Source organism: Maylandia zebra, linkage group LG17 (assembly GCF_041146795.1).
Source record: "Maylandia zebra isolate NMK-2024a linkage group LG17, Mzebra_GT3a, whole genome shotgun sequence".
Classification (NCBI taxonomy): domain Eukaryota; kingdom Metazoa; phylum Chordata; class Actinopteri; order Cichliformes; family Cichlidae; genus Maylandia; species Maylandia zebra.
In genome coordinates, this window is record NC_135183.1 from 9444648 (window position 1) to 9469898 (window position 25251).

General features: G+C 39.0%; 1 protein-coding gene across 1 annotated transcript in view; it reads right to left on the bottom strand.

Moving 5' to 3' along the window:
- LOC143413176 (uncharacterized) overlaps nt 1–23652 on the bottom strand; it is a 185566-nt gene extending 161914 nt beyond the window's left edge. Inside the window, exons 1-3 of the transcript XR_013093791.1 lie at nt 23551–23652; nt 15349–15664; nt 15018–15081 (exon numbers count right to left, since the gene is read on the bottom strand). The gene's annotated coding sequence lies outside the window, so the exon portion shown is untranslated. The remainder of the gene's footprint in view (nt 1–15017; nt 15082–15348; nt 15665–23550) is intronic.
- Between the last annotated feature and the right edge of the window lie 1599 nt (nt 23653–25251).

A 25251-nucleotide genomic window follows, 5' to 3' on the forward strand; every position in this document is an offset into this window, starting at 1 on the left:
AAAATGTTTCAAATTGAAAGTAGATTCTGCTCATGGTCTTAATCTGTGGCAAAATATGAGAAATTAAACAATAAAAGGGAAAGAAAGAAAAATAAAAAGATCTTAACTTTCAATTTTGCGGACACTCGCCGCCTTGAAATCTGATAATTTGGTGCCACTGACAACCTTCAGACCTTCATGAGATCCAGTAACTGCCTGCATATAACGGTAAGAGTGAGATTCAAAGCAGCTTTTAAAAAAAGCAGCTGAATTGATGGAGGAACAATTGAACGACACGAGGCCTTCAACACTAAACACTCCTACAAAAACAAAGGATGAAAGTAAATGTATTTTCACATACTGTTCCCTCTGTAGCTCCATTCCTTGTGGAGCCCTGAAATTAAAAAGGACATCATTGCCCAGTACACTCATGGAAGCTCATCTTTTAAAAAATAGGGTGGCAGATTTTAGGCACTGTGTACAATTCCTGCCATTTTATTTACATTACCTGTTCAAATGAAATCTCGGGCATTTGATTTGGGCATTTTTGTGTGACTGCTGCAAATTGCCAGATACCTCTGCTCACAGGATCCCATTTTTGGCTATAAGACCTCTCGGTCGTATGAGTGTGATTAAGTTCCTCTGTGGGCTGGAGATAATGAAAACGATCCTCTTGTTCTCCCTCTCTCCATATCTTTCCTCCGCTGTGTCCCTCTTGTTCCCTCGTCTCTTTATTCCCTTTGGTTTTACTGCAGGGGGCACTGATAGCACACTGCTGACAGACACAAAAACAAACTAAATCTGCTTACATTAAATCAGCCCCAAAGAACCAAGCTATAGATGCTAGATGTATCACAGGAGTAAGCACAGGAATACAAAGAAGCGTCTCGCAGATGTGGCCGTGAAAGCTCCACCTGTCTCCATCATCTCTCTATCTACACAGCAGCTGCTCCAGCACCTCCTAATGCAAACACCTCACAGAAAGACAACTGGTCTCTTAATAACTTTGTCTTAATTCATGAATCCTGAAAAGAATGTGCAGTTAACATTGAGAAATAGAAAACTGTTCTTTGAATCTGCTTCTTGTGATTAAAAAGCACAACATGAAAGAAGATCAGTGAAGGTGAAAGACACGTAGAAGGTTTGATGTTGACTTTGCATAAAAAGAGCACTGACGCCATGAAAATGCGAGAAACAAAGCTGTGCCACTGTCTTCCTGATCTCATTAGGCTTTATTTTAAATGGTGTTAACTTGACCTGCATTTCAAAGTAAGCCGCTCATATGATATTGCCTTTTCAGACTGTGTGTCTCTATGAAAGTATGCCAATATGAAGTGCACAGTGCTAGCATCCGCACTCAGTAAAAAAAAAGAAAATAGATTCACTGAAGGACCGAAAATATGATCTTCAGGTCACAAAACAGCTGTAATTTTATGTGTGTGTGTGTGTGTGTGTGTGTGTGTGTGTGTGTGTGTGTGTGTGTGTCTGTCTGTCTGTCTGTCTGTCTGTCTGTCTGTCTGTCTGTCTGTTTAACAGGACAGAGACTGCCAATGTTTTCATATCACCTGCAGTATCTTTGGATGAGTAACCCATTAATGACTAGGATGCAAACTTTTGTAAACCAATCTAGAAATCAGTGATGTTCTGGATCCACTCATGTATAGCAACTTTCAGCTGCTCCCTTATTCACAAGGGATGACCAACAGCAGATAGCTTGCCACATTTGCTCTTCCCAACACGACTCGCGGGACTTAACCGGAGATCGTACACCAAATGACTGTTAGGTGACTGCAAACCACTGCACTGATTTCCATTATACACGAGCTTTTGAAATGCTACTAATTTCTGTTTTACTGAGCAGCCTCCAAATCATTCATCCCACATCTGCTGTTGACTCGAACAAAATTCAGCTGCAGACATAAATTTGGGTGAGTTACGTAGCAGCGATGTGTGTTGAACGTGACATGAATATGTATCGTTTTTTAAATAAACATTTAGATGTTAGTAATCGCTGTATGTACGACGATGTTCATGCAAAGTTTCAATCAGACAGGTAGATACCCGTATATGCATACATATATGATATACTACACAAAGAAATATACACCGAAACTTATGAACTTTAACTGTTTCTTGAAATGTACGCCTCAGCAGTCAGCAGATAAACCACCAAGTCAGCAGTCATTTCAGATACAAGTACATGGCTATGGTCTGTGGTTTTAGTTAGTTGCTAGACATTTGCTAGGAAATGTGATGACGTCATAATATAGGATTCAAGGTTTTGTGCATATAAAGGAGATGCTATCATCATAGAATAAAAATCATATTGTGCCTGAGGAGGTGACAAATAAACAAACAAAGATCATGTGTTGCAAAGATCATGCGTAATATTTTGGGTCACACAGGACTCTTCAATTGTATTCTGTATGTTGTTTTTACCTTTGAAGATTTTTCTTTTTATCTATGTGTGCATCCAGTGGTTTCAAACTAAGACTAAGTGATTCAGTATTCCACCTGTCCTGCTTGGTTTAAATTGAACACAACTACCATGATCTCTAGTTGCGAAATTAAAGGCCTCTACAGTACATCTATTTATGTATCTGCTCCAGTGGGAAGTAATCATGTCAATCTGTGTGTGTATACATGCTTTTGTTTTATTTTGGAGGTTTTTTGTTGTTTTGGTTTGGGGTTTTTTTGCAACACTTGCCTGTGGCATCCAGCTCAAGGCTAAGTACTGAATAGCACACATGAGGCTTCGTCGCCAAACCCCACAGCTAGCCAATAGAAACGCAACTCTGCCGACCTTGTCTGCAAGGCTGCGGCGCTCTGTGAGGCCCCTTCAAAAACTTCCCTATTCCTGGTGAGTGTGCTTCACTGAAAGAACCTGCTACATGGGCAACATCATTTTCAAAGCTCATAAAAAGAGAAATATTGCTTTCTATTTTGTGGTGGATTTAGCAAATGAGTCTCACAGTGGTGAAAAAAAAATACATCATGTTTCTGCAGAGATATCGAACTGAAATTATTTTAAAACATACTGCTAATAGATGCCACAGAGAATGTTCCAAATGATTCAATTCATTTTTTACACGATCAGTGACAGGTTGAGAATAAAAGGTGGTAATTTCTACAAATCCACAACTAAAATGTGGTTTACCTCAAAAGTTGCATTTTATGAGAAGATCCAAAACTCACATACTCACTGTTTTAAACTAATATGTCATCACTGAGCTACAGCACATTTCTAAGGAAGAATAATCAGAAGTTACAAAATTTATCAGACTAATTGTCTCTAACAAGGCATAGAAAATGGTTTACACCTCATATATATATATATATTGTAGTTAATTTGAATATTTGCCTCTTGTGATGCTAGATGCTGATATACAGTACTGATGATATTACAGTGTGAAATTTTAAAGTGATGCAGTGCTGCTCATTGTCCAGTGGAATTCAATATTCAAGCTTCAGGGAGTATAAGAGAAAGACTGACTGCAGCATCGTTACTGAAAAACAGACAAATTGCGAACTTTATGCTTGTGTGTTCCCGGTGAACATACTGATATTTATAAGCAGAGATGCGCAGTAAAGCGTTACACGTAACGCATTACTGTGATCTGATTGCCTTTTGTAAGTAACGAGTAATGTATGGGATTACTATTGCAAAAAAAGTAATTAGATAACTGTTACTTTCCTGTAAGCATGTTGCATTACTGTGTTACTAAACCGTTGTGATTTTGTGTAGATCACCAATGGATAATATGGAGTCTGGGAGAAAGTACTAACATGCAGCATTTAAAGGGTGAAAGTCCTTTCAAGTTTTATTCTGTAAAAAGTGACTAAAACATGCTGTACACTCTGCGTGGGAAGAACACTTCTTTTTACAGCTAAAAATTAAACTTCAAATCCGAGCAACTAGCAAGCCGCCACAAATTCACAGAGAAAACCTTGGATCTAAGTAACTAAGTAACTAATTACTTTTGAAAATAAGTAATCAGTAAAGTAATGGGATTACTTTTTGGAGACATAATGAATAATCTGTAACTAATTACTTTTTTTAAAGTAACTTGACCAACACTGTTTATAAGCCAATTTCTGATTGTAGAAAGCTCTGGAAACAGCTGAGTATGTCACATTTAACCTACCAAAAGTTTGTTTTTTTAAATACATTTCTTTATTTTTGGTTAATCGCTTACATCGCCACACTTTTCAGGTTTTTATGTGAGTGACACTAAAAGATTATGCAATAGCATCACTTAAACTGGACTGCTTCTAGAATTACCAGCTATCTCTGTTTCAACTTTTAGATGTTTTCTCTTGTTTATTTGAATATGTTTAGGTTATCAGTTTTATACTGTGCTTAATCTTGTTTTTTTTTTGTTTTTTTTTAACGAACAAATATTTTAAATAATCTCTCAAAAATGTGTTTAAAACTGAAAAACTGTTGAACTCACTCATTGGTTTGGCCTCTACCATTCGAGTTACGTATGTTGTTTTATTGCTCACTTGGGTTTACTTAGTATGTCAGTATCATAAAAGTGTAAGAAACACCACAAAGTATAGTATGATACAGATCACAGCTGGAACTGATATTTTTAAGACCTCATTTTCGTTTCCAGTTGTCTAACTCTAGATCCCAAGCCAGTGTTTGAAACGCACTTGTGTACTGTATGAAGGTGACGGCTGTTGGACTGCAAGGCCACTGGGTCTATCTGATAATTGACTGTCAAATAAAGGGCTGTTCCTCTCTGGAGTCCTCTCTGACACCCACATCAATCTGTCTTCACTTAGAGAAGGCCTAGCCCAGCCCTTCACCCCCCATCTGCGCTCCCTTCAAACTACCCCATTCACCACTTCATCCCCTGCACCCCTCCTCCTTCCCTCTACACCCAATTATCTATCCATCTATCTATTGGCCCTGACCATTTATCCTTCAGCTTCTCTCCCTCCTTTGCTCTATCCCATCAACAGCACTTCTCTTGACATGCTAACAGCTGTTTGACAGTAATGGCTCTAAAAGCAGAGCAGGGTGCCAGTCGATGTGTGCACGGCTTGGTCTGCCTTTGTGTGTGTGCATGACATATCTGAGAGGCCTTGAGGCCTCAAGAGGCTTGCGCACACTGCCATCAACAGCAGCGATTGGCATATACGCACATCCAGAAGCCTGTATGCTCACAAATACAGGTTCCAATCAATAATAGGTGTAGAGGTCTATTAAACCTCAGGGCTGACATTCCAAGTACTAGTTCATACCTGAAATGATGAAGTATATAATCTAATATCAAAAGTAGACAAAACTGCACCATCAACATGTTTTGCTGAAGTATCAGTGTAATCGCAGACAGATGAAGAATTAAAGCTGTAAAGTAAAAGCAGCTTATGTTGAACACTTCATTGTGAAATACTTTTGTTCTGTTTAATTGTGTTTGTATTACATTACGCTCACACATGTGTATCGAACTTCTTGTGAGCGTGTGCATGTATGCTAACCTCCAGTCATTTGTCCTCCTGGGTTTCCCCCCTCCCCCTGGGTTTTTTATTGTGATGCTGTCAGCTTGCTGTTTGATGAATGGCAGGCAATTACACAAGGCCACATCTTCTGGCTCATAATCGGCACCATTAGTTATAGATCCACACTCAGACACAAACACCAGCGCACGCTGCTGCTTATCCACCGGGCATCTTTAAAGGCAGCACACACACAGAGCCATGTCTTTGTTGACACCTTCTATTTTCAGCATTCATTCTCACTCTGTGCATGATTTAGTTTGGTGACACCACTTTCCCTCCAAGATGAGAAAAGTATTAAGTACTAATTTTTCTGTTTCTATAGCTGGTGTCCATCAAATATTTGGTGCATTACTTAAAGTAGCCACACAGAGAAAAAATAGTTAAAAAGAAAAAAGAAAATTACATATATAAAGATCTACTTTTGCTCTTTGCGCTACTTTTAATAATATCGAATAAAGTCTATGCCTCCTCTGAGCTGTGTAAAAAATTAGATATGTACGTGTGTGTCCATAAAAACTGAATTTTGTATTTCTGATAACATCCCTCTAAGATGATACAGGAAACAAGATTATGATATGAAAAAAGAATCACTAACAGTTGTTTAATACAAGGGAGACAAAACACCAGCATCAGCAAGCTCATATAATCTGAATTTATTCAAACACAGGGATGTGAACATTGGAGAGTCCACTCACGGCAATTTCTCAGAACATTACATCCTGTTTTACAATTTCCTGCTAAAAATAATAATTAAGAAAACAGTCACAAAATTTTAATTAAAAAACTAGCCAAGGATATGTATACATTATTTTTTACAAAAACATATATTTTTCACAGTGTCCACACATTTGGTAAAAAGAAGGAATATTCATTCTTTCTTACTCTTGATTTCTGTTTGAGTTTTTGTGATGTAACTTTGTGCAATAGTAAGATATGATGCTTCACAGCTAAACATATTAACCAAAGTATCCATTGTGTAGCATTAGTTAATCCATTTTTGCAATATTAAAATGCAAAAATTGAGCATAGTGAAATATTTGTTTATTTATTATTTATGTTTATTATTGTGTATTTGTTGAGGTTTTAGCCTCAATTCAATTGTGTCACATACAAGCAACAAAATTACTTAAAGAATTAGCCCATTTTTGTTTTTGTAAAATCTTATGAAATGCATAAGATGAACAGTTTAACGTAATATTTCTATGTAAACTTACCAGCTTCATTATATAAGAATTACTTGTAGAAAGTGTTGGTGTAAAGTCAGTAACAGTTACCAAGCATCTCTGCTCATAATGTTATTCCTGTTAACATTTTCTTTATTATTGATTATTTCTCTATTATTTTAGCCTTTTTTAATTTGAAAAACTCCCTTCATCATCTTTATGGTCTTCACCTGTATCTTGTTTCCAAAACTCGACTTCCCTGATTACCCTTTGTGTTTTCCATACTCCCTGTTCTTTCGAATGTGCTTGAGAAGGTTGTGGCAGCACAGTTAATTGATTACTTAGAGACTAACCAACTGCTTCATCCAATGCAGTTTGGTTTTAGACCAAAATTTTCCACAGAAGTGGCAAATTGCTATTTTGTTGAAAATATTAAGTGTAATTTGGATAATGGTAATGTTGTGGGTGCAGTGTTCCTTGACCTAAAAAAGGCTTTTGACACAGTCAGCCATGACATACTTCTTTCCAAGTTGATAAAATTTGACTTTTCAAAGCAAGCAGTTGATTGGTTTGAGTCCTGTCTTCACAAAAGAGAGCAGTGTGTGAGGGTTGATAAAGAAAAGTGATCCATGTTGGAAAACAGAATCGGTATTCCCCAAGGATCTGTTCTTGGCCCATTGCTGTTTAGTTTGTTTATAGATGATTTGCCTGCCAGTTGTCCAAAAGCTAGCTGCCAGCTTTATGCAGATGATGCAGTTATACACATACCAACTAAGTCACCTGGCGAAGCAGCAGACACCTTAACGGTACATCTAAATGATGTCCAACAATGGCTGAAACATAATCATCTTGTATTGAATTAAAAAAAACAGTTTCTATGTGTTTTTCTATTAGGAAACGAAGTTTATCTGATGGTTTTAAAATCAAGTTAAGGAACAAAGAAATAAAGGAGGTCAAAGATTTTGAGTTTTTTGGAATAATTTTAGATTCACATCTTAAATTTGACAAGCATGTAAAGAAGATTTCTAAGACGGTCAAGGCTAATCTGAATTGTTTTAAGTTAATTCGGCACTATATACCTACTTCAGCAGCTCAGATATTTATGCATTCTATGATATTCTCTCATTTTTCATATTGTATGACAGTTTGGACCCAAGCAGCACCATCAGCAATTCAGCCTGTGGTCCTTATATAACCAATCTTTAAAAATAATGGATAAAAAATCTGTTCGGTGGCATCACTGTCACATTTTGAAGAAATATAATCTACTTAGTTTTAAGAGTTTTAATCATTTGTGTTTTCTTAAATTAGTCTTTAAATGTATAAATAGGATGGCCCCAGAGTGTCTCAATAGATACATCCAGAGACAAGATAGTATTCGTATTACTAGGAGCATGGTGAACGGCAACCGCAAGATATTATATCGCAGATCTAAATTTGGTCAGTCAGCTTTTTCCATAAAGGCCATCTGTGGAACACACTTCCAACCGAAATCAAATTGATTACAGACATCAGATCCTGTAGGTTAAAGTTTGGGAAGGGAAATCAGAAATGTAGTCATTTTAACTAATGATTTTTAATTTAATTTTATTGTCTATTAATTGCAGTTGTATTTATGATGTAATTTGGTTTTATGAAAATGTATGTTTTTGTAAAATAATCAAAATAAATCAATGAACAAAATGAATCAAAATAGATACATTTTGTAAAATGTATCTATTTTGATTGTGAGCCCAACAAGGGACAATTGTTGAAAATTAGCAATAGCTATAAACTTATGTGCGTTACATCAGTTTCATGTTTTGTACTTGGGCTATGTTAAACTGCATTGTCCCTTTTAAATAAATAGATTAAAATTCTGTTTAACTGTTTAACTGTTGTCATTGTGTCTGCTTATCCACTGTGTGCTCCTTGTTTTCCTGATTCCAAGTCCGGATTTGGATTTCTGTTTGTTTTTTTTGTTTGTTTGTTTGTTTGTGGGTTTGTTTGTTTGTTTGTTTGTTTTTAACACTGAATAAAGGTTTTTTTTGTTATTCATCCCACCTTTGAGTCCTGCACTTTCCTCCTTTAATCCACTAATCAAGGCAGCAGAAAACATGTGATCACTTCTTGCTTGTACTTGCAATGACTGCCTGAAAAGGGTAAAGAACTGGATTACATAGGTGTTAAGAAAACACTCAACATTAACTAAATTTATTTTTTGGCCAGCAGAAAAAAGGTTTGAAAAGACAAATGACACATGCAATACTTTTAAACTAACTTGGCTCCATAAATAGTTATGGAGCAACTTTATTCTTTATTAGAAGACAGGTTTACTGCCTCCTGATGGATACAAGCTTAGTGTTTACTTTAAGCTCTGATACTATTGTGCTTCCTGAATATGGCCTTTGCTAAACCAATCTTATAAGCTGAATATATAGGATAAATACATTCCTATACATAAAGTTGGTCGTGGCTATATTTAGTCATATTAGACTCAAATGTAGTATGGAAATACTGTGCAACAGCCTTTACAAATTTAAGGGGCTATCATTAAAAAAATATTTGTCAAACACTTTTGTTTCATTTCTGTGATTAACAGCAAACTATATGTGAAAGTATGTTAAGTTGTTTGAAAAATATTTTTAAAACAATCCATACAAGCACGTGTAGAGACAGAAAACAGAAATTACATATGTGAAAAGAAGAAATGTCGATCATAATATTCCCGCTTCTGAGCTCTAATTTTAACCTGTTCCTCTTCTGTCCTCTGCTCCTTATCAGCACAAGACAACACATGGGGCTGAAACCTGCCCTACGGACTCTAACAAGGAGCTTTAACAGCTTGGCTCTCGTTTGTTCCTCTCCGCCCACTAATGCAGCTCTTAACACTCCCATCACCCTTCGCTATAAACCTCATTAGCTTATCAGGACAAGACAAAAGGGAATATTAACACTGCCTACTGTACTCAAGGGCCAAGCTCAGGTGTCACATCTAGATAGCAGGTATTACTATGCAAGTCGCCCCATCCTGGTCCACTGATACAACTCTCTAAGCCTCTCATTGCCTTATCCTCTTAAGACAATACCCCCATGATTCCTTCTCTTCTACCAGACAGCCTGTATTTACTGAGATATTCACTGGTCATCCATTACAAGTGGCACCTGAAACTGAAATACAACCACAAAACTTCACCTTAACCCCTCAGTATCCCTATTACCTTATCTTGGGAAGACAAAGAGGTAGCTTTAGTTAGCTCAAGGTCTGACTGCCTGACTTTGCTAGCTTTTGGATTAGCTATGCGACTAACGCGACTCCCGCAGGCCAAGGTGAGGGCTGTCTTAATGCAGCAGCTTTGGGGCAGAAAGCTGCCTAATTTCTGCTTCTATCACCACTAGCAGGGCTCCAGAAAGCTCCCCGAGAGCCACACGAAGCAGCAGTTAAGACAAAGTAGCACAAGGTTAATCCCAGCGGTGGAGAAGTCAGAAGGTATTAGAAGATATTTAAATGAAGGGAACAGTACACACCTGTACAAAACTTTAGTGAGGGAGGATATGATTTTTTTTCCCTGCAGCAGGTTTTCAAAGTACTATTATGCAAAGACATAAAATTTGGTAAAAGTGCAGCATATTCTTGAAAGTAATTAGACTGTATTTACAGGAATGTGGCAGTGGAGATATGATGCTTTGTATAAAGACAGTAAAGAGAAACAAGGCTAGCAAAAGTTACAAGAAAATCACATTTCGATGATGGCTGTCTTCTCTAGCGTACTTTGGTTCAGATTTTAACCCAACAGAGACACCACATAGTCCACACAGCGACATTTACACAGTTTTACACAGATTAGACTCTATACATCTACTCACACTAGTTGTTTGATTTTAAAAAGCAAGCCAAAAGTTTCTCACATTAGGGAACAAGAAGAGTGACTCAAAATACAAGCTATAGAGTCCGAGTCTCAGGTAATCTTTTTACTTCTACCCCTTTCATAGAAACACTTTACATAATGGCAATAACTGCAAAACGTAACAGTTTATAAGAGAGGATTTAAAACATCACGCCAACTCCATCATTAAAATCATTAAAAATCTAAAGGAATCAGTTCATTGTCTTGCCTTTGATCTTGCCTGTATTCAGGTTTGGTAACACACTTTTAAAAAACACGCTGAAACCACTAATGTTCACAGAATTTTGTTCAACCAAACACATGGCAATGACTGGCACACAGCCAAACACATGTACCCAACATTAAATATGGCTCCTTTGATTGATTATACAACATGCTCTGCACACAGCCCTCCACTGCAACCCACACACACACACACACACACACACACACACACACACACACACACACACACACACTCCTCACAAGAACGGGAATCCGAGTTCATAGGTTAAGTATAGAAGCTGTCCAAATCAGCAGGTCAGCTGACAGACAGAGGAAATGACGGGCTTAATGACTAGCTGCTGCTGCTAATGACTCACAGCTAGCTGGGTGGAAAAAGAGTGTGACTGACAGACACGCATAGACACGCATGCATGCAGGTGCAGTCTCACTCACACCCTCAACCTCTCCCGCTCGATCAGCTGTAATTGGCAGTGAGACCTCGCCATCCAGTCGTGAGCGGCGCAGGCCCCGCCCACTACTTTAACAGCCCATTAGCAGTTATTAGAGGGTCCTCAGGGAGCTGTACGGGTCACAACACACTGCCAACCTAAAGGAGATTAATAACCCATGAGATTTAATAGAGGCGATGCTTCTGCGGTCAAATTGAAAATAACAGATGGAAGAGGTGAAAAGATAACAAGGAGCAACTGGAATCACAGATGAAACAATTATTTCATACGATTCATGTTTACAGGCACCATAAAACATTTATGGAGTTATAAAGATTCACAAAAGGTTATAAAAATGATGCTTGGGCTCAAAGACCTGTAAACCCAGTGGACCTCTTAGAGTTATAGGAAGAAGTCAGCTGGTAACGTAATCCAGCAACATGCTGTCAACGTCAAGCATCTTCATAACAGCATTTTATTGATGGCTGCAATCCACTTGGGGAGCACACCGGCTCTCATCATTTACTATGACTTTTAAGGAACTCAGCTACTGTTTACAGATTGTGTTTCAGCTGTTTTGCCTGTCATGATTAGTCCAAATGCTACTACTGTTGTGCTGCTAACAGATGGATGCGAAGTTCTGATCAAGTTAGATTTTCCTCCCTATAATTACCATTTCTACTGAGTTTCTCTGTATTCCTTTTGATATAGGAATTACACACACACACACACACACACACATGCATATATACATACACATATATATTCATTACCTCTTATGCACAAGCTTCAGAGAGGAGACTAATGCACACAATACCCCAAACCCTCTTGCATCTCAACACTAAATCCATCCAGCAAACTAATGTCTCTTTTAAACAACTTAATCCAGAGCTGTGCATCACAAGCAGTGTAGAGGAAATTGCTGTTTTACATAAGGTGCTCATATCAGTTGCAAGATGGATAAAAATAAAAAATCATACAAAATGAAAAAGAAAAATTATCTTTTGAACCTTTTTTGTTGTTTTTCTCTACTGTTTTTGTAAAGTCAAATGTTTTGTTTATTTGTATGAAATCTAAAAAAAACAGTTTGACTGCATGGCGAAAAGGTATGCTTATCTTCCTCTGCACTCACCCACCCCACCAACCCCTCGCCCCCGCATCCTCGCACCTGTGCTGGGGAGCCAGGGGCTCAGAGATGTGTCGGTAACAATCAAAGCGCTGATGCATGCCATGTGACTAAGTGACTGTAACCCTCCAGGCAGCCTGGGACTCTGCCTGTTAGCGTGTGGCAACACCAAGATAGGTCATTACCCATTCTGTTCCAATTGAATTTTAACCAGCGTATTTGTTCCAGTGCAAATTCTGACATTTCAATATGCCAACAGAGAAATCAGCTCATTTGAATGTGGCTCGCTTGTTTATTGTTTCCTGAATAAAAAAACGAGGAGGAGGAGAAATAACAGCATGAAACTTCTGTAACAGGGTGACTGACTCAGGTAAATCAGCATTAACCAAATTAAATTTTAACTATCGCACATATTCTAATTTAACATTCAGAATGGCAAAACTCCTTAGGACAATAAGCCACACACTTAATTATAAATGATTTTACATTTTGTCTGCACTTACAAGCTTTATAAAGCAACAGTAGTTTTGACAATTTGGATCTTTTTTTAGGCGAAAGCACAAAACAAAACTTCTCTTTGCAGTCTTGCAAGCAAAGATTTGATGTTTCACTCAGTTTTACCTTGCAGTTGATTGAATTTCAACTGGCAACACAACACATCTAAAATGCCCTTGCTTTTAAGACACTCAGGTGTTTCTTTACACTACTGTGCTCTCTAGACAGGTCAATGTATTGTTCAGCTGATACAGGAGTGTACAAACAAATGCTTGGGATATTTTAAAAAGGTGTCAACACATAGATTGTCTAGCAAAGCAGCTCTAACATCATTCTTAAAAATACCCTCTGCTCTCTGTGCATCAATACTTACAGTATCAATCAGTCCTGTAAGGTTACGTATGTATGGGTGTATGCACATAGGTGTATACATAATGATACTATTGGCTGATCAGTCTATAATGGCCTCAGATACCCAATATCAGTCGGTCTCACAGTAAGTGGAGTCTGTGTCTGAACCTTGTTGAGTCTTTAAGTTTAAGTTTAATGTTTTCTCTGTGCCTATCAACCATCCAAGGACATGCGTGTTTTATCTTAACTGCAGATGCTAAGGGTGGTGGTGTGGATTTGACACAGGTAAAGTGCTTCAAGTGCATTTAATAAAGCACTATTTAAATGTAAACCACTTTGCATGATCAGTAACACTGTTAAATGGCATAGATACATTTCAATCCATTTCTTCTAAAACAACAGGAGCACCTGCGAATAACAGTTTAATGGAATATCATTCTGTGCTTTAATACAGATGTGGCAGGAAACTGCTTAATATATTAATAAACTGCTTAACTGCTTAATGTATCGATAGACAATAACAAATGAAGTTGGTTCACATATTTGATAAACATGACAACTAACCTCCAGCCTCCCACTTGCACATTCCACCACTGCTGCTTCGTATATATGGTCATTCTGCATTGCACGGCTTAGCTTTCATTTATAAATCTGAACCTACACTTAGATGAGTAACACACAAACACTTTGTACTCATGACACCAACTAAAGACAAATCCTGGTGCCGATACATATAAAAACAACTAAATAATATTGCAAAATCTTCTACAAAATAAGAGATGTTGGGAGAAGTTTGCAGATCCTAAACGTTTCTTTATCTAACACGTAAATACACACACACTGGACTCACATGTGTGTTCAAACTGCTGGTCAGCTTCTACGAAATAACCAACCAATGGCTTTCAAGTAAAAGGTATATAAAAAAATGTCTCTGAACTACAGTGGAGTACAAGTATGAAATAATGTGAAAAAATAGCATTCGACTTTTAAATAAGGTCAGTGTACCTAAGAGTAAGACAGCAAACACTGTAAATTAGGAGGTGCAAAAATGTATAATTCTCACTCATGTTTTATTTGGGTGTGTCACATTTTATGGTCAGAAGGTCAGCACCTGATGACATCATTCATTCTAGTCTTAATCTTCTAATGTCCGACTTTGTGATTGTTTTGCTAATAATTGTATTCATTTATTTTCACTGTACTGTTCGTTTTTCTTCTATACAAGAGGAAGCAGGGGCAGAGAAAGGTTCTGAGGTAGTTTCACTGACAACAAAAATCCGCTTGTGTTTTCAGCAGTATAAACATGCACTACTTTCTTGACACAAGGAGTGAGTCTGTAATCAAACACAATTTTTGCAATTAAAAATTATGTCATGTGATTTCTAACTTAGACAGGTGGCTCAGATTAGTTTTCCTTCACTTGTGCCGATCTTCTCTGGCTTCACTGACAGTGTGAGAATTCTAGACTTCAATGCAGAGAACAAAATGAGGAGTACGAAGGTCCAAGATGTTCAAAGCCATATCAGAATAACACTTTGACGGTTACTTTAATGTAACACCTCTTCTATCTGAAAACTTTAAAGGCTTTTTAAGCTAATACACACACACACACACACACACACACACAAAGAGAAGAATCTAATATAGTTCATATGAAATTCATTAATTATCTTCACTATAATTCAGGCACTTCAAATGTAAGATTTGTAAGATGAAGACAAACATGGAGCAAAGAGGCAATGGCTGCTTTAAGCACACGCAGACAAACAGCTGATTAAAAGGTGAGAATAGTGTGTGTGTGTGTGTGTGTAGGAAGCAGGAGAAACCCGTTACATATTTTGTCCTGACTCACCATGAGTTGCACTTCAGGTGGTGTCTTCAGGTATCAGTCCACTCACTGTCAACCAGGATGGAGTCTGTAGGCCACACAAACACCCATCACACATTTAAACATAACCTTACAACAACTTCTTAGGACAAATGTGGTCATTACAACTTTTAGTAACGCTGTTAAGTATATAACGTGTAACAACTTATTATTCCTCTGTAGACATCTGTCGTATCTATGCAGATGAATGGCTTCTAGATATGTTTAATATAGTTAGTTTCCGTTTACTCTCATAACAAGTTTGACTAATTTAGTTTTTGCACAAACAGAAGTTAAATGTTGCAAATGATCTGACCTGTAATAATCCCTGGGAGCGATCTAACCAGGTGTCACTTAGGTAATAACGTAGCAGGTCCACGCAGGTAAAGGCTGACTGTCCCTTCACCAGTCAGGTGCTGAGCTCCCGTGATGTGGAAGCAGAGGAACAGAAGGATGCAACATGATACCAGCGAGCTCAAATCCTCTGCCTGCCCCTCGTAATCCTTCAGCACAATGATCCCTGCAGGATGTTTTCTCTTCTCCTCCTCCTCCTCTTCCTCTTCTTCTTCTCCAGCTCCAGACTCCTCTGCGGAGGTGTTGCCACCTCTGTATGTAGGGCCGGCCAGATGCACCTGCGACAGGACACCAGGTAAGAGGAGATGAAGCACCACCCGTAGCCACTGAAGTCATTCTTTCATTCCTCTTCTCTCCTCAGCATCGACAACTCTGCCTGTTCCTCAGAGTGTCTCTGCCAAGAGTAGTCGGGCACAGCAGTCCTGTTTTGCCGCTCTTTGCCAAACACACAAACACACACGCATGCACAGAGGAGAGTGTTGTAGGGTTTCTTTTTTTTTCTTCCTTTTTTTTTTCCAGCAACCGAGCTAACCCTGAGCCGGGGCCTGGTCTGCCTTTGAGATGCTCTCTAGCCCACAAACACAAGACGGCTTTCATTATCTTGCCCGTCGCAGCGCAAGGCCTAGCTTCTAAAAGCTACTGATTTCTTTCTTCCCTTAGCCCCCTGCACAAAGGGAGGGCATTTTGTAAATTACTTGCTCGTTTCAGACCAACAAAAGGTACTTTCATTGAACCCTCCTCCCCCCTCCTCCCCCCCACTGCTCTCCCTCTATCCTCCCGCCATTTGATTTTGCTCAAATTTGATTACAAGGCTTGAAAAAGGAGGCGAAGAAAAGAGAAGAGGAAATAAGAAAGCCCCACAGATGGCGTGTTCATTCAGTGCTGTGAATGGCTTTATATGGGCTGCCTTTATACATGTGGCAATCCAAAGACGCTTCAGCCGCTCCGCTAAAAAAAGAACTTGACAAAATTATTGGTTTGGTGGCTTTCTTACACGACTGACATGGGGGAACTCTTAGAAAGAAGAGTCTGCCTTCTCTTTCTCTTCCTTTCTTTCGCTCTTCTTGTCTCTGTGCGCTCTGGGTTGTACACCTTGATCAAAACAAACTAAATGATGTCTGATTGTGGAAGTGTTTACTTATACAGACACACACACGCGCATATGTGTGTGTGTGTGCGCATGCTGTCATATTAATAACCATATGCCCTGGGCCTGCATTCCAAGACAACAAGGTTTGCATATTCAGCAGAAAAAAACTAATGAGACACACTCACTATTTAAATCATCAACTAACACACACACACACACACACACACACTCTCGCACATGAAATTATTCATCTGCTGTTATTTAACATTATACTTGAAAACACTGCACATTAACACAAAGCAGAGACTGTTCTGTTCTCCCTCACAGGCTATAATCCTGTTTCCACAATGGACCCCTCACTCTGCACTTGTTTTCCTCCAGCGGATAATCATAGCTCTCTAGACACACAAACACACAAACACACAGACACACACACAGCTCTGTAGCTGTTGGATTTTTTTCCCTAACACAAACATACACCTATGCAGCAAAGTGAACTATGACTTGTTTTCCCATTACCAGTCCACCCAGATGAAGACACAGTCTGGGACCTTACATGGCCACTCCGGTCAGAAAGTCTAATGGAGAGAAGCCACTTAATTCTCAGATCCACTGACCAGACATCAATTTCCAGGTCGCAGGCTGCATCATTCCATCAGTGTGATAAAGTAGCAGCCATTACTGAGGTCAGAAAGCCAAAAGTGGCATCTTTTATGGGCATTATTTTAGTCTTTGTCCGTTGTTGTGTTGTACAGCAGAACCTTTTGTTTTTCCTTGTGTCTGATACAAAAGACCGGCTTCACACTGAGCTACTCCACAGCTACTGAACCACTCCATCTCTCAGGAACATACGACTGGAATAAGCCAACAGGTGAATGAACTGTTCTTATCATGGCTACAGCTGACTAGCATCAGGAATCAACCGTCTTTTACAAAAAAGTCCCTAGCAATGCTAAAAACTCAACAAATCTGTGCTTGATGTGCTTTTTTTCTCATGTTAGCACTTAAGCAGTGTGACGTTATGATTTGCTACAGTCGTACAACTTATTAACAGTAATTCAAGACCAATATGAAAGTAACTGTAGCCAAACCCCACGGAGTTAATGTCTCCATGCTATATAAAACATTTTTTGAATCCAAATCTAGCTAAATAAATCATATAAAAGAGGCTGCCAGACATTTTGTTCACTTCACCTGCCACGTGTCACACACAAAACGTTATACAAGATGCTTTATGCTATAGGTTAAAGATCCTACAGTAATAGAGAGAAACCCCCAATAATCAGACAACCCTCTATGAACAAGTACTTGGCGACAGTGGGAAGAAAAAACTTCCAGCAGAACCAGGGTCAGGGAGGGGCAGCCGTCTGCCTTGATGGGTTGGAGGCAAGAGCATGGAGAAAGGATAGACTGTGCAAGAGAGACTTGGATCAGACCAAGTTTTACAAATTATTACTGAATACAACTTCTCAGATGGTTCACATGTTTTGAGCCTATATGTACGGATAGTTATCCAATTTTTTTTCCAGCCAGGTGTACATACAAATAGATGCTCACCTACATCTAACAGCTACATGTATAGCTGTAAGTTATCAGCTATATTCACACCAGGAAGGAAACAGAAAACAATCAAAACACCCCTTAGAAGCAAAGGAGGTAGTAGAAAAGGAGATAATTTTCTTCCAGTAGAGAAAATGGTTTCAGTCCAGTAAAAACCCCACTGGCTGCACACACCAAGCTCAGCCCACTGAGCTTTGGCGAGCAGAGATATAAAGCTGTGAAACGCTGACAGGACAGAATAGCAGCTCTCACAGCTTCCATATCTACCACTTTAGAGATATTAGTAGTAGCAGCCAACATCACCAGCTGACCGACTACATTTTCCCCTCAACCTGCCTGATCACCGCAGTGGACCCCCTCCCCAACTCTACACACACACACACACACATGCACACACTTTTTTTTTTAATGAGGGCAATTTGATTTTGTTATTACTGATGAAGACAGAGATTCCCTTAGTGGGCAGAGAACCTTCATAATCAGCAGTTAGGTCTCCATCCACAAACCTGAAGTAATTATTGTCTCAAGATAAAAATGGAAGGCAGCGCTGATTTATTTTTTTTTCTAAGGAAAAAAATAAACTAGATATAGAAATGACCTTAATATTATTTCTCTCTCTGGGCATTTCCAATAAAAATATTGCATCGGAAGGTTTGATAAAAGGATTATGTGGCCAGCTTTATGTGGCTGGAGTCAAATCTGGATATGGAAGGAGAGCTTTTTGATTGAATAATTCTTGTTTCCTTTCTGCCAAGCTAGCAGTCCTCTTTGGGGAAAGTAAAAATCAGCATTATGCCAGATTTATACATGTGCTCTGACTCTCTGTAGAAGTAAGTGTGCCAATATTGTATGTCTGACTACCTGCCTACTGTATGTGTTTGAATGTTTCCATGTGTGCTCGGGGATGTAGAGAGATGATGACTGTGTGGTCGACAACATTTCAAGCACAATTTCTAGCATTAATGGTCAAAAATGTGGAAATAAAAGACACTTTAAAAAAAAGTATATCTATTTCATTTAGTACCATTCAATGACTTTAGAAAACAGTTTTCTACAGTCACTGGTACTGTCTAAGTCCCAGTTTGATTATTCTGTAGAACAATAGCCATGTGTTGTGCATATGAGAAAAGAACTGCACTAAAGTAACTCCTTACTAAGAACCTGCACTGGCACTGGTATAAAATTCAGATTATGTAATAAATCTCACTAACATTATTTTTACTATGTCTCTGATATTTAATCTAATTATAGGATTTTACACAATGTTTAAAGACTATTTGGCCTTGTACAGAAAATGTGTAAACTTGATGAATTTGGTAGATAAAAGTGACCACTTTACAACCAGCCTTGATTCAAATAACTACTCTGGTGTAAAAGAAAGAAAGAAAGAAAGAAAGAAAGAAAGAAAGAAAGAAAGAAAGAAAGAAAGAAAGAAAGAAAGAAAGAATTTCCTGTTAAAAAAAGTCTGTAACAAAGAGAAAGAAAAATTAAAAACATGGTGAGGTATTTTGCAGTTTTGTTTTCTGTCTGCAGAGTAACTGGCAACTATTAGAACAAAATTGTATGTTTTTGAAATATTCTGCTTGATTTGCTGTCTATAACCATACACAAACGTATTTTCTGTGAGCATTCAAAATTCTTCCACTGTAATATTTTCAAATTAAATGCATGATAAAATAAAATAACTTTCCAAAAAAAAGCTTATATTTGGGTCAGTCAGGGTTACCGAGTTGGCGTACTTGAGGCATGACAACTGAGCAAGAAGAAAATTCAATTTATGAATGAATCTTGATTTAATTCTGATTTAAACTGTTCAAATAACAGTGTATTATTCATCTGCTGTTATCGGGGCATCATCAGCAGTCACAACGGGCTGCCGTTAAGGCGTTTGACCCCAGAATTTCGTTATCATAACAGGGCTGTGACCTCCTGACCTGCAGTCATTACTGCTGTCTCCTCCAATCAGCCCTCCAAAGCTCTGAAGATGCCCTCTGGGAACAAACAGGCTGCTGGAATAGAGGTGACATTAGATTTATGCATGTGTGTTAGTACTGCTTGAGCACAGGCACACTGCTGTAAGTGTGTGTGTGTGTTGTGTGCTTCATTACTTATAAGGACCAGGGTGTTCTCACAATCATAGAAAAAAATGATTAAAAAACACCCAAAGATGGGTTTTTTCATGTTGTACACTTCTTGCAGAGCTTAGTTTAGTATTTCTGTTGACTGTTAAGATTAAGATTAAAACAGGGTTGGTAACAGATTTGAATGTGGGGCAGTTCCTGGTAAAGGCTTGCTTGATGTTAGGTAAATACAAGAGGGTTTAGAAAAGTTTAGAAGAGTACTGTGCAAAGGTTTTGAGATACCCCTCATTTCTTTATATGTCAGGAAAACAGAAAATAGTTGCAACACTTTACTCAAATCTACAAAGATAAATGAAAGCACAGTATGTATTAGCACTGTATTTGATGCTTACCGATATGTACTGATACTTTCATGCTTAAAAATAAAGTTATTGTCAATCAGATGCTCCGCAGATGGCAGTGCAGGGTTGATCAAAACCTGACGGTACGTTTGTGCATTCATAGTTCCATCAGTTATGACAGCATCTTCAAGACCACTAGCAGAAATTAGCCCAAAACCACGACAGAGCCTCCACCGTGTTTTATAGATGGCTGTAGACACTCACAGCTGTACCTCCTTCCTGGTATGTATAGCATGGTAGATAATATTAACAATTAGAACCCAGAATTTCAAAATTGGATTTCACTGCTACATAAGAACTATTGCCAATGATTTTCAGTCCAGTTTTTGTGTAATTTAGTATACCCCGGTCATGTTTCCCTTCTTCCACCCTTCCGCTGAGATAATTTCTGATGAATCATCAGCAAACAGAAGCTGGATCAACTGAAGGGCCAGCTACACTGCTCAGGCCCTTTGTCGGGTCTCTACAGGATTTTTTCCTAATTCTTAAGAACATGACCTTCACATACTGTTTGCCTGACACATTTGTATTTGTCTTTCACTTGTCCAGTTTGCTCAGAAGTTTCAGGAACACACTGCACACCATGCTGAGATATAGCAAGTTGTGGGCTAAGATCCAAGGACTGCACTGAAAACGAGTGAAAAAGCAGCCACTGTTCAAAGAGGGATGGCTCAAGTTGCACAGTACCGTAAACTATAATTCGAGGGAATCAAATATATTTTACTGTGCTTCCTGTGTTTCTTTTAAAAAACATGTTCATTGCACTGAGTTGATGATCAATGGAGTGAACAGGACAGATCAGAAAAAACAAATATTCAGAAAATATCCTGAATACAGCACAAGGTACAACAGGGGTAGACAGTATGTTTTGTTTTGTTTTTTCCAGAAGAACATGCTGATTGTTATTGATGGGCCACACATCAAACAAATAATCTGAAACAAGACACACACATAGATGAATTATGTTAACCTCGATGAATTTGGTAGATACAACTGACTGCTTTACAAACAGCCTGGATCCAAAAACTTTCTGTTAAAAAATGTTGACTTTTCATGTTACCATAAAAATGACTATGTCTTGCTAACTGTCTGATATGCATACCTCAAACTGTATGAAATATAGGAGACTGTTATATTCATCAGAATACAGTATTTACTATCTAACCAAATGTCTGCATCAATGAATATTAATAATAGTTAATATTCTGAGACAGCAAGCCCACATGGACCTTTGCATGTCTATTTAAAGGAGTGAAACTAAAGTGGGACAGTGTTTCTCAGGTTTGATTTGATGCTATTCTAAGAAAAAACCCTTTCAAGCACTGCTGTTGTGTCGGAAATAAAAGATGTAACATCGCGTCAGGTGAGGCGAAGCTTTTGTTCAGTACAGAAACAGGATTTTCTTAGAAATCTATCAGACTCACATTCAAACACAAGGTAATTCATCTCAAGAGGCACACCGTGAGTTCATCAGCTGGGACCAACATGTCACCAGTTAACTCCAGGCTGGCGTTCTGTCAGTATACAATCTGTGAGACACTGTTTGAACGAGGGAGGGCTTCATTTATCATCAACACAGTAGCTGAATAAACATTTGTGAACGTGTTGGTGACTCACACTGTGTTCATCATGGTTATCATTTATCATTCCCAAAAAGACAAGACTCATTAAACCTGTTAATATTTAAAAGACTTCTTTTGTAGTTTTCTATACATTCTTATTTTTTTTTAATCTAGTACATAAAAAATGTCTTTCCCCTGAAAGCTCATCTAGTTTGATTTCATTCTAAACTCCTCGTACAAAAAAAGTATATGCGATGGGTACTTCCATGGAGTGACTACTTCTGAATTAAGCTTGGCACAAAAGCAAAAAGTCACAATGTCTTTCTGGGGCATCCTGACTGGAAAAACAGAGGAAGAAAAGCAGCTTTTTACACAAAAGATGAACATTCTCAACTTGCTTGATGCAAAAAGACCCATTTCACCTTCATAGAGAATGGTAAAATGGTAAATGGCCTGTATTTATATAGCGCTTTACTAGTCCCTAAGGACCCCAAAGCGCTTTACATATCCAGTCATCCACCCATTCACGCACACATTCACACACTGGTGATGGCAAGCTACATTGTAGCCACAGCCACCCCGGGGCGCACTGACAGAGGCGAGGCTGCCGGACACTGGCGCCACCGGGCCCTCTGACCACCACCAGTAGGCAACGGGTGAAGCGTCTTGCCCAAGGACACAACGACCAAGACTGTCCAAGCCGGGGCTCGAACCGGCAACCTTCTGATTACAAGGCGAACTCCCAACTCTTGAGCCACGATCGCCCCCAAAAGTGTCCCATGTATGACCACATGATGTCAAAAAGCCAAAAGAAGAAGCACCACGCCTACTTACTGAAATGGTGTCGTTCTAATGAAGTCACTCCAGAAAATGATTGGACAGGAAAATAATCTGCTGACAGGAGGTCATAACCTGACTTTAACTAGCACCGGCTCAGCACAAATTGAACCAGCAGAACTACATGCAACTGTGCGATTTAGAGGAAAGCATCTGATCATTTGCACAAACTTCTAATCAGCTAATGACAGAACTTTATCACCGGCTGTATGTTTCCGTAAGGAATAAACACACGGCTTTCCTATCAAAGCATGCAGGTCACCTTGTACACTGCAGCCTACTAAGTGCACAATGCAAATGCAAAGTCCAACTGCAACTCACAAAACACAATCAAATGCAGCACTGCAGGGATACAAAACTTAATATCATCCCTCTTCATCTCCTTCAGACAGCCTCACTGTCTACCTCCAGAGTGCCAAAAAACCCACTCTTTGTCCCTAAAGTATCTTATTGTCATCCTAATCATTCCTCACAATCACAAACAATCTCACAACTTTTTTCCCCCATTCAGCCCTATCTACTTATGCAGTTCCCAGAAGGCATTGCCTTTTAGACCCTTCCTCTCTGGCAGCTAAGATGTCGGGAAAACAAATAACAGCGGAAAACAAAACAAAACAAAGTCTCCTGAAATACCTTGTGGATGCCCAGAGGAAGGCGCTGGACAGACAGATGAGCAGATAGGTTTCCTCTGTCCTCTTCTCTCAGGCTGCCTCTTCTCTCGGCGTGCTGTGGAGAGTGACTGCTCACAGCCCGCCTGGCATATCTAATTAGAGCCAGGCTGTTGCCACTATCGGGCAGAGGATCTACCTCTCCAATCTCTCCTGACTCAATCTTCCCCATCTCTGATTTTCTTTTATATTTATGCTGGAATATTTAATTGTAGACAAAAGGTTACTCTGGGCTCTATTCATCGCACACAGGCAGAATAATCTCCTTTAAAAGGCTTGACATTTCAGGCTTTTCAAAAGGGGCTGAAAAAATTATATCCCCGCTTTTGTTAATCAATGAAGTAGAACTCCCCCGAACAAAAGAATTAAATTGCTTGGTTGGGTTAATAAAACACACAGAAATAGCTGCTTCCTGTGGGCTTTTGTGCCTTCCACTGGCTCCCCCCATATGCAACCAGCACTGTAATTCCATATGATTTGGGGGGCAAAACTCTCATTTCTCCACACAGTTGGCTTTTTAAATCCTATTGAATGAGCAGTCTGTGAGGCTGGCTGATTGGGACCTCTTGCCTGAGCCTGGCTGCCTGGCTGCCTGGCTAGCAGAAAAGGCTCTCTCCATTTAAATATGACTTCCACTAAGGAAAGACAGCTAGTCCACTACAATTTACAATTTCTATACTGCCCCTGCTTTAGAAAAAACATTGTAATTATGCAAATGATAGGGGCAATAATTAGGCCCTTCACTGTCCCATTGTGTTGCCTGCCGTCATGTTTCAGCCCAATGGTGGGAGAAACGCAGCGGGGCATGTTCGGTTTAAAATTGCTCCTTGCAGACTCTCTGCAGATGTTCACAGTATCTTCTGTGCTACAACTAGCCGTCACCCAAAGCCAGGGTGCCTCTATATACCACAGCATAGCATACAGCTGTAGCCTTTATCCTCCACTGTAGTCTACACAAAATGAGACTATTAGTTTTGTGTTATGTCTGCTCATGCTGTTAGTCTAGCTGTATTGTAACTGTCATAATAAGTTTTATCTGAGCAATGGCATCATTTTTGTAATTTATCCTCTGTACACCACCACTGTCAGTTTTAAATAGTCTTTAAGGTATGATAAAAACTCAGATTTCAGCTTTCATTTAAAGGGTTTAACAAAAGTATTGGACCAGCTGTTTAGTAAATGACAGCCACTTCTATATATGGCTTCCATTTTAAGAGGCTTGAAAAAAAATGCTGCTGCTTGTTTGTGGGTCTCTCTGTGATTGTCTTGTATCCAGTATTGTATTCGGGCTTGTAACTAAAACGCACGCTTTGTTTGGATGAGATCAAGTGACTGATTAGGGCCATCAAAGAATATTCCATTTCTTTACCTTGAGAAACTTTTGGGCTGCTTTTGCAGTATGCTTTGGGTCATGATCCATTTGTGCTACCAACTGCTGTTTGATGGGTTTTGCAGCATTTGGCTGAATCTGAGCAGAAAGTATAGCCCTGTACACTTCACAGTTCATCCTGATACTTCTATCAGCAGTCACATCATCAATAAACACCAATGGTCTGGTACCACTGGCAGCCATACATTGTTAAATCATAAGATTGCCTCCACCATGTTTGACAGATGATATTGTACACTTCAGATCATGAGCTGTTTCTCTTCTTCACCGTGTGCT